This window comes from Olea europaea, unplaced genomic scaffold (assembly GCF_002742605.1).
Source record: "Olea europaea var. sylvestris unplaced genomic scaffold, O_europaea_v1 scaffold2883, whole genome shotgun sequence".
NCBI lineage: Eukaryota > Viridiplantae > Streptophyta > Magnoliopsida > Lamiales > Oleaceae > Olea > Olea europaea.
In genome coordinates this window covers 49,066-60,736 of record NW_019247375.1, presented here as the reverse complement: position 1 = coordinate 60,736, position 11,671 = coordinate 49,066, and positions in this window count along the sequence as shown.

Here is an 11,671-nt window from a genome sequence, read left to right as displayed (position 1 = left end):
AACCATGAATCGAGAATTGGTTCTAACCTAACATTTTTTAGACCTAACCGTGTTTATTTGTGATTTGGTGAATATTTTTGTTAAGAGTAATATTTTGTATGATGGAACATTTTGTTAACATTGAATAATGCTTATTATTTTGATTTATCGATGTGAATATTAATTTTTGGTGATAGAACTTTGCACTATATCATAATTTATGTTAATAATACAAATTTTTTTTATTATAGAACCAAAATAAATAAGAATCATTCAGTTGGATTCTATAATTATCGATGGAATAATGATTCTATTTTATGAAAATAATCTATTCTTGATTCAATTAGGTTGAAATCCAATTCTCTTTGGAACCAAAATGTTACGCTCCTATCTGAACCACTTCGGAAAGACTGTCACTGCGTCATATGAGGTGTCCAACACCCATCCGAAATGGTTCGGAAGTGACTCCACCACTAATGTTGGCAAGTTGCTAACGCGCTGGCAATTTTACTGAACCAACCGAAGCGTTCTTGCCTCTGACGCCGAGGATCTCTATCAGAGGATTCGCTGTTAATTTCAAAAAGAGATCTGTATCAAGATCTTTTCTGCCCCCAAGGTTTAAATTGATTTGACGTCTCCATTGGCCTAATTGATGTGACGTATCAACTTTATGTCAACTCAACTCGGGAGAAGTTACTACCCGCCCACTCTATAGACGCGGCTGAGTGACGCCTCACACCGTCAGATGTATACACATGTCCCACATCTAACAGTTCTCCTCAACTATAAATATCCAAGGTTTGATAAGAGACAAAAGTAATGAAACTTTTACAACTTAGCTCTCCATAACAAATAAATATATATTCTCCTCCCCACCCTTTTTGCACAACCTTGGCACTGTTCCGATCACCAGAAGCTAATTTGACCGTCGGAGTGTATGCGGCCGCCGCCACCCCCGCTAGTTCCGGCCGTGTGCATCTGACCGTACATTGACTATGCGCAGGGAGGATTACGTGGAACAGCTATCGGTTGGCCACGTGGAGGGTCCAATTCACGAGGTCAACAGATTGGCGCCGTCTGTGAAAATCATTTTCCATCCAAATTTCTACATTCTCCACCGGAAAAACTACTGAAAAACCCTTGACTCACCCTAAAAAGGGGACGTTCTTGAAAAAGAATAAAGTCAAATTACAACTCAGATCCTCATCACCCTTGAAAAAAAGTAGATAAGATGAGTTCCAGCAATGAGGACGCAAATCCCAAAATGGACGCCTCTAAAGAAGAGGTGCTCCAAAACAATGTCACTCACCAAAGACCCCATCACCGACGTCGTCGAGGTGAAAGAACGGTCGTGCCCACTGAAGGAATGGCCCAAATAGCTGCAAGCATAAGAGAGATCGCAGCTCAGAATGTGGTGATGCATGAATTCTTCACGCGAGCCCAAGGTCATCAGGGTGCCCAAATGCCCCAAGAATATTACCCAACTCGAGAAGTTTCTGTGTCTCGTTCCCGAGGCCATATGAGCCAGCACAGAGAGCCCCCCTCGAGAGAGAAGTGGGTACGGAAGTCACATCCTATGTGCAAGGGAGCCAACCAGCAGAACCGCAGCTGGAGGACAACTTCCCACCAGAATATGAAACACAAAGGTCAGTCAATATCTTTGACCGGATAGGGGGGACCCTAGTAATAGGGTCCACTCAGTGGAGAGATCAGTTCGACAAGGGGGAGAGCAAGAATAAGCGCTCCCTTCCACTTAGAAATAGGAAGGAGAAAAAAAACTTAATTGATTGGGGTAGTCGAGGAAGAGCACCTCCACCCCTCCTCCAAAACATGCATGATGATGGGGACTCCGAAGGGTCGTGTCGATCTTACGAGATTGATGATAATCTCCCTTTCTCAAGGGAATCCGAAGGTCCCCAATGCCTGCAAACTTCGTACCACCTAAAATCCCCAAGTATGAAGGAAAAGGAGACTCGAAGAAGCACCTTTCAAAGTACATGACACAGATGAGTCTCAGGAGAGCCTTACCTGCTTTGAAATGCAGAGCCTTTCACCTAACCCTGGTCGGAGCCGCTGAAGTGTAGTAAAGCAGGCTGCCTCCTCTGAGCATTAAGAGTTGGCCAGAGCTAAAAAATGCATTCTTGAACCAGTACCTCTCACGTAGAAAATGAGAGGCCCCAGTACAATGCCTATAAGATATAAGACAAGCCCCTGGAGAAACACTGAAAAGCTACCTCGCCAGGTTTACATACGAGATCACCTACTGCGAATAGGTCACCGACAGAGAAGCCCTTTCAGCCTTGAAAGGCGGCCTCAACATGAACACTTTGTTCTGGAAGGATATGCACAGTAAGAATCCTACCATTTATGACGAACTGGTGGAAATGATGAGAGTTGAAATCGTTAGTGAAAAGATGATTGATCACCAAAATCGTGCCGCACGGAGACAGGTAGGTCGAGGACCCGCAGCATACCTGGTCACCCAGTAATGGACCCAGGCAGGGCATATAATAGCTCCCACATCCGAGCAGGCACTAGCTTCTGCCACGCTAAATGCAGTGCCCGTATAGGCATATGAGAATGCCCCTGCTGAGGCGGGACCATCTAGGGGTACTGATAGTAGTCGAAAGAAGAAGAAGCGGTCCAGCAGGCCCTTAGAAAGGGCAAGGTTCTGCAACTTCCACCAACTCTATAGACATGACACCAGCGAATGCAGAGACGTTCCGCGACGCTCAGATCGAAATAACCCACATCTCTCCAGGAAGAACGAACATCCCCGCAGATACGCCTCGCCGAACAGGGGTGAAAAGAGACATAGAGATCAATCACCCCTGTGAAGAGGATTGAGGGACAGAGGAGAGTCTGGACAAAGAGATAAGGCCCCATTTTCTGGAGGCCACATCATCAGGGAAATTGACACGATCATCGAGGGGCCTCACATCGGCGACAACACTAGGAATGCCCAAAGGAACTATACAAGGGAAGCAAAGGATCCACCGATGCTTACATACATCGTCAACCAGTCCCAAGAAGCCAACAGGATGGCCCCGATTACCTTTTTCCAAGAAGATACACTAGGAGTTCACCACACCCATTGTGACGCTTTGGTAGTAAGAACCGTAGTAGCAAAAAAGGGACTCAAACATATGCTTGTCGAAAATGGCAGTTCGGTGAACATACCGTTTGGCTCTACATTCGACAAAATGCAAATTGAACATAGGCTAATCCCCATAACTGATTCACTATTTGGATTTATTGGAGACAGCATCATCTCACGAGGACAAATTACTCTGCCTGTCGAGATGGGTTCAGCTCCCCTAGTGGCCCAACGTTTCACGGAGTTTTTGGTAGTAGACCACAGGTTAGCCTAACACGGAGTATTGGGCAGACCCGCCTTGAAAGATCTTTGGGCTGTCACCTCCATACATTACTTATGTATGAAATTCCTAACTGAGTATGGAATTTCTACGGTTCGAGGCAACCAGATGGGCTCCCGAGCATGTTATCTAAACTCTCTGCCAAAATTAGAGCTCCGCATTATTAATGTAATCATAACGGAGGTTGCGAACCAATCCGACCTGGATATGGAAATGTTCGACCCCCCTGAAATAGGGCATACCTCCGAACAGGAGAAAGACGTCAACATGGAAGAGATCCCTGAAGAAGGGCACTCTCTTGATGAATTAGACCCCCGAATAACTGGCTCAGAACCGAACGCAACCCCAATGGAAGAGCTTGAAACTTTCTCCGTCAACCCAGATGACCCCGGTCAGGTCCTACGGATAGGAAAGGCATTGTCCCTGAAGCGAAAGAACAAATGATAAGCTTCCTGAAAAGGAACATAGATATCTTCGTTTGAAAGCATGAAGACATGGTAGGGATAGACCCAAGGATCAGTTGCCATCGCCTAAATATCAACGCCTCATGTGCCCCGCATCGGCAGAAAAGACGAGCCCTCAACCCGGAGAGGTACAAGGCACTCAAAGACGAAGTCAACAAGCTTAGCCGCAGCGGCTTCATCAGAGAAGCCATTTATCCGAAGTGAATATCCAACCTGGTCCTTGTGACAAAGCCTAGCAGGAAATGGAGGGTGTGTGTAGACTTCACAAACTTAAACAAAGCATGCCCTAAGGATAGCTTTCCAATGTCGAGGATAGACCAACTTGTGGATTCCACTGCCGGACATGAACTCTTGAGCTTCATGGATGCATACTTAGGATACAACCAGATACCGGCCACATCATTCATCACAGACAGAGGACTGTACTACTACAAAGTCATGCCCTTCGAATTGAAAAATGCTGGAGCTACATATCAGAGGCTGGTCAACATGATATTTGCTGAACTCATTGGCAAAACCATGGAAGTCTACGTGGACGACATGCTAGTCAAAAGCCTCCAGGCAAATGAACACGTAAGTCACCTCGACTAGACCTATCAGATTCTTAGGAAATACAAAATGAAACTGAACCCCCTCAAATGCACCTTCGGCGTGGATTCGGGTCAGTTTTTGGGGTATATTGTGAACCAAAGCGGAATCGAAGCAAATTCGATAAAGATTAGGGCCTTACTGGAAATGAGGTCACATCAGAAGCTGAAAGAGGTCCAGAGCCTCAATGGTCGGATAGCTGCACTCAGTCGCTTCATCTCCAGAGCCACTGATAAGAGCCTACCCTTCTTTAAAGTGTTGAAGTAAGGGAAGAAGTTTCAATAGACCGATGAGTGCGAGGAAGCCTTCCAAGCGCTGAAAAAGCACTTAGGAGAGGCGCCTCTGTTATCCAAACCTAAACCACAGGAATCGCTACTGCTGTACTTGGCGATTTCGGGCGAGACAGTCAGCGCAGTCATAGTTAGAAAAGAAGACGACCATCAATTGCCGGTATACTATGTCAGCAAAGCATTACTCCCGGCAGAAACTCGCTACCCGAACATGGAAAAATTGGCACTCGCCATCATCACGGCGTCAAGGAAACTGAGGCCATACTTCCAGGCCCACTCAATCGAAGTTCTCACCAACTTCCCATTAAAGCAGGTATTGCAGAAAAACGGAAGCTTTGGGCCGCCTGCTAAAATGGACAGCTGAGCTCAGTGAGTTCGACCTACTGTTCCAACCCAGACATACCATCAAGGGACAAGCCCTTGCAGATTTTGTGGCTGAATTTACCATAGCACCAGAAATGGAACCAGCCGAGCCCCCAACATGGAACTTGTTCATGGATGGATCCTTAGGAAAAACTGGCTCCGGAGCTGGGATCGTCTTGGAAAACCTGAAAGGCCACAAGCTAAATTATGCAGTAAGGTTTGGCTTTAAAGCTTCGAACAATGCTGTCGAATATGAGGCCCTTCTAGTAGGCTTTAGACTCATAAAAGAAATGCAGGTCAGAAGGCTCCTGCAAGCAGCGACTCTCAACTTGTGATGAGTCAGGTCGACGGGAACTTTGCCGCCAAAGACAGTAGCATGGCTACAGATTTAAAATTGGTCCTAACCTAATCCCACATTTTAAGAGGTTCGAATTGATCCAAGTACCACCCCTCGAGAACACTTATGTAGACGTCCTGTTAAAATTGGCTAGCAGCAGAGACTCAAAGCTGCTAAAGATTGTCTCCATTGAACGCTTATCGAATCCCACCATCTCCGGAGGTAAATAGTTGTTATGGATAGAAAGTACCATAGTATGGACGCAACCTATCATGGCCTATCTTAAGGATCAATCACTATCAGCTTCAAGAAGCGAGGCGAGGAAGTTAAGAAGAAGAGCCGCGCACTTCGTCCTACAGGAGGATGTCCTCTACAAAAGAGGCTTTGCCTCACCACTTTTCCGATGTGTAGGAGGGAAAGAAGCCACGTATATACTCAGGGAGATCCACGAAAGGGATCTGCGAAAATCACTCCGAGGGAATGGCTCTGGCACACAAAGTGCTCCGACAAGGCTACTTCTGGCCAACCTTGAAAATGGATGCCTGCCGATTCGTCCAGAAATGTGACAAGTGTCAACGCTTCTCAAATATTCAAAGACAGCCTTTTTAGAGCCTCTCCGTAGTCACCAGCCCATGCCCATTCGCCAAATAGGGCATCGACTTCATTGGTCCGCTCCCAAAAGGAAGAAGAAGTGCGACTTTTGCCATTGTCGTCATTAACTACTTCACCAAGTGGGTCGAGTCTGAACCTCTTGGCAAAGTCACCTAGGCGAATACTACAAAATTCGTCTGGTAGAACATCATTTGCAGGTTCGGTATTCTCTACTCCTTAGTGTCCGACAACAGGAGACAGTTCGACAACAAGAAGATGCGAGACTTGTGCAACGAACTAGGGATAAAAAAGGATTTCTCGACGCCTCATCACCCCCAAGCAAATGGGCAAGTTGAGGCAGTGAACAAGACCATCAAGCATACCCTGAAAAGGAAGCTTGATGCCTCGAAGGGGGCGTGGGTCGATGAGCTTCCCTACGTCCTCTGGGCCATCTGCACAACTAGCCGAACCGCTATAGGGGAGACACCCTTCTCGATGACCTACAGAGACGAAGCCATGAGCCCTGTTGAGGTAGGGGTCCCATTGCATCATCGGATACATTTCAATGAGATCGATAACGACGAAACTCAAATGAGCGAACTCCACTTCCTTGAAGAAAGGAGGGATACCTCCCAAGCGAAACTGGCCAAGTATCAAAGAAAGATGACCCGCTATTACAACTCCAAAGTCAGAAATCGAACTCTTCGATTGGGGGACCTCGTCCTTAGAAGGGTCTTTCAATCGTCAAAGCCAACTGGGGTCGGAGTGTTTGGACCAAATTGGAAGGGTCCTTATCGCATCTGAAAGGAGTCCCGACCTGGTACTTTTGAAATTGAAGATATGACAGGGAGAGTATTGCTTCATCAATGGAACATCAAACACTTGAGAAAGTACTATCAATGATGAGTGTATGTTCTGTTCCGATCCGATCTCGATGCTGTCTAATATATGTTTGTCACAATCCAATCTCATTTGTAACTTCTCTATCTTACTAAGTGATGTAATTGTCTTAGTGATGGATGATGTAACTTCTAAGTAATCATACTTCAGTTCTTTATGTGTAATCAGTTAATGAGTTGTTACCTCGGTTATTTAATATGTTATTGCTCTGATCTCCTTTTATCGACTGGTTATCGGTAAGTGGTGCTTATTGTTTGTTTAAGTGCTTGTCATTCATATACTCAAGTATAAACAGTTCAACACAATGAAAAGGCAGAAGCAACAATACTTATACAAAAATTTTCATTTCATTCATTTGAAATTGAATTACAAAAGAGGCCGAAGCCATTGCAGGAATAACCCTATTCTACTGGGGCATCATCCGCGCCAGCCTCCACCTCGTCCCTCTCCGGGATCTCTTGAGCCTCCTCGGCAAACCTGTCAGGCCGGCCTCTAATAGGCCCACCGAACTCTGCCTCTAAAGAAAATATATCCAAAATAGGGTGGACCTCTTTTAGTCAACCCAACAATCCTTGGGCACTCCAAGAGGCCTAGTAATTGGCAAAGTCGCGTACAGGGGGTGCTCCACAAAATGGTCGATAAAGTTCTGCACCGCCACCTCCCATGCCGACTTCATCTTTCTCTTCAAGGAGGCAATCTCCTCAACCTGGGCCTCCGCCCTCTGCCTCTGCTCAGCTTTTTCTTTATTTGAGACCTCCAAAGCCTTTGTGGCGAGCCAGTGGTGCTTATTGGCATAATCCACCCTTCTGGTAATTACAGCCACCTGGCACTCCACTTCATAGAGCTCCTTTTTCAACTGCTCAATCTCTCCCTTAGCAGTCGGCAGCTGGGCCTCGACTTCTTTTCTTGCTTTCTCCTCCTCCGAGGCCTGGGCCTCGGCCTCCTGCACGACATCGCCATAATACATCGCCTCCTTAATGTGCTTGGCGAGGTCTTTCCTCTTCGAATTGAGGTCTTTCACCAAGCCCTCAAGTTGGATGCTTGTGCTTAGGACTTGGGCCACACAGGCACTGTTGGCAGCAATGAGGTCTTCGGCGATGCAGGAGGTAGTGTGGTCTCTCCATTCCTCCGTCCAATACTTGTTGTGGACCACCACCACTACTGCCATCTCCGGAGAAAGAGCCTCCATCACCTCTTTCACCGGCTCCTCTAAATTTGTGCCCAAGAAGTCCTCCTCCTTCGAAGGACGGGCTCTCTTCCTCTTCGCCTGCTCCGGCACTTGGGTGATTGGAACAGCAGCAATTGGAGCTGTAGCTGGGGCAGGAGAAGCTTCGGAGGGTGCAGACGTCTTCTCCGAGATGGCCACCCAGTAGGTATGGTGGTCTGCTTCAGGACCGGGGACGGCCTCGCCACTGTTGGGTGCTTCGAAGGGCCAACAGACTTCTTGCCCTTCTGCAGCAAGTTGGCCTCCGAATCCTCCGCCACCTCCTCCTCTGTCGGAGGCTGGAGCCTCTTGCTGGCATCCACCAGATCCTCCATCTGCTTCTTGTATGCAGAGGAGAAGGTCTTCAAGGCTATCGCCTCGGCCATCATCTTCTGGATGGTCTTGAAGTCAGGCCTCAGAGGCATCTTCCTGTTAAAGTTATCTACAAAGAAAAAGGCAAATTATTACAAGTGTAAAGGGTCCAGAAAATTATTAGAGTATTCACTTCGGGGATTTTACCTTGAGAAGCCATTAGATCGTGCGTCACAAAGTGAATGTTCTTCCTAATCAGCTGGTGGTATGACCTCTTCTTTGGAGGCAACTGTCAGCTGATAGATGATGCAGATGATATCAAAGTCGTCGATGGATATCTCACACCGAGGAAGAGTACCTTCAAAAGCAAACAAATATCAGTTAGGATCTAAACCGAAGAAGAATAAACATAAATACAAAGTAGTCAGTACTCACTAAGTGTAGAATAATTCGTGGAGACCATAAGAGACGCCAGGGGGTCCCCCTCGATCGTGTTCCATCTCCCGGCAGCCTAGCACCACGAGTTCTTCGACTCCTTAATGGAGCTTGGCAGATCGAGCACGAATGGAGTATGGGAACCCCATGAGGTCAGGTAATATCAGCCCCTGGTCTTATCCCTCCAGCCATTACCTTGGGAATGTAGAGGGTCTGGAAGACAGAAAAAGGGCATCTCTACCTCAAGCGATGCCGCCTTCTACAACATCCAGGAGCCCACCATTTGGCTCCGGGAGTTCGGATTCAACTAGGTCGGAGCTAAACCATAAGACCTAAGCACTAGGCGGAAGAAATGATGGATCGGGAGCCTAAGGCCAGCCCTAAGAATTGCTTCACTAATTGCCACGCACCCTGACCTGGGGTAGCAAGCCCTCTCATCGGGTTCGGGTAGGATCAAATCTACATTGTCTGGAATCCTATACTCCGTCCTAAGTCTATCGAGGTCGGTACTTTTCAACTTAGAAGGGTAATCTGATGCCCCCAATGCACAGACGTGTCTACTGGGCTATTAGGCCTCCTTCAGATATTCTCCCTCCATTATCGCTTCGAAGATTTTGGAGGAGGTCGCCAAAATGAGCTTGTCCATTCGTACTAATTCTAGCCCCCTCCCCGAGCTACCTCTACCCTCAGAAGCCATTTTTTCAGAAATGAAAGATGTCAAATACTTACTAAAACTCACGAAATGGGGGTTCCACAACCGAAAATGATCAGGAAACACTGTAGAGTCGTCGAAAACTGGAGTTGTAACTGGAAAATGCTTGAAAAACGCCGAAAAATGCTTGAAGAGCATCGAAAAATGCAAGGAATTTGAGAGCAAATAGAGTTTTTGATTTCGCAAAAGTGAAAAACTCCCCAAATGCTCAAGTCCGCCTTTTATATGGGCGTCCCAGCTGATCTCCACCGTTGAATTCAAATGCAATCGATCTAGGCCGTCTGTCGCATCATCAATCTAGGTCGTTGAAATGAAATGCCAGATTAGATCTATACCCAAGACCTAGCCGTGACCCTCAAGCTCACATACGCTCACATGAAACGCGTTTGCCAGTATCACCATCAGCTGTCTACAATAAGTAGCCGCAACAGCCTTTTCTAGGAATGGGCATCGCACACAACTGTCGCCTTGAAAATATGCGACGGCTTTCAAATCATTTAACATCAGAAATGTTCGCCTCAGATCGAGCAGATGAGCTCCACACGGCTTTACAAAGTTTAGACGCACCTGACGCGGAGTCCCCTGTGGGTCATCGCCTCAGTAGCTACATCCCCTCTTAAACTTTACAAAACTTTAGCTATCTCCCAACGTATCATCCCTGTGGGTCAACTCATCGGTAGCAGATGAGCTCCACACAACTTAGACGCATCTGACGTGGAGTCCTCTGTGGGAAAACTCATCGGTAGCAGATGAGCTCCGCACATCTTTACAAAACTTAGACGCACCTGACGTGGAGTCTCCTGTGGATCATCGCCTCGGTAGCTGCATCCCCCCTTAAGCTTTACAAAGCTTTAGCCATCTCCCAACACGTTGTCTCCTGTGGGTCAACGCATCGGCAGAAGATGAGCTCCACACAGCTTTACAAAATTTAGACGCACCTGACGCTAATCCCCTGTGGGTCATCGCGTCGGTAGTTGTATCCCCTCTTAAGCTTTACAAAGCTCTAGCCATTTTCCAACGCATCATCCTATATGGGTCAGTGCACCAATGGCAGATGAGCCCCTCACTCAGCTTCACAAAGTTTCGACGCACCTGACGCGAGGTCCCTGTGGGTCATCGCCTCGGTAACTGCTTCCCCTCTTAAGCTTTACCAAGCTTTAGCCGTCTCCCAACGCACCGTTTTATAGGCCAGCACATCGATTTATGGATAAGCTCCTTCCTTTGCAGTAATGAAGCTTTATTAGCGCATATGTCGAAGATATGTCTCGATCTTCATCTCTTCAATGAACACAGAAAACCATCCCACAAGCTCACAAATCGCGGTTCCTGTCCCGAGGCAGGCATACCCGATCAGGAAAACAAGTCCACTCATGATATAAATATTCATGCCTAAACTTGAGGGGACCACTGTTATGCCCCTATCTGAACCACTTCGGAAAGACTGCCACTGTGTCATACGAGGTGTCCAACACCTATCCGAAGTGGTTCCGAAGTGACTCCACTATTAATGTTGGCGAGCTGCTAACGCGCTGACAATTCTACTGAACCAACCGAAGCGTCGTCGAGAATCTCTGTCAGAGGATCCCCTGCCAATTTCAGAAAGAGATCAGTGTCAAGATTTATTCTGCCCCCAAAGTTTAAATTGATTTAACGTCTCCATGGGCTAATTGATGTGATGTATCAACTTTATATCAACTCAACTCGGGAGAAGTTATTACCCGTCCACTCTATAAACGCGGTCGATTGACGCCTATGAGAAAACGGCTCATACCGTCAGATGTATACATGTGTCTCACATCTAACGGTTCTCCTCAACTATAAATACCCAATGTTTGATAAGAGGAAAAGGTAATGAAACTCTTACAATTTAACTCTTCATAACAAGTAAATATATATTCTCCTCCTCACCCTTTTTGCACAACCTTGGCACTGTTCCGATCACTAGAAGCTAATTTGATCGTCGGAGTGTATGCGGCCGTCGGCACTCCTGCTGGTTCCGACCGTGTGCATCTGACTTAACGTTAACTGTGTGCAAGGAGGATTATACGGAGCAACTATCGATTGGTCACGTGGAGGGTCCAATTCGCGAAATCAGCACAAACTATTTGAACTCATGTTT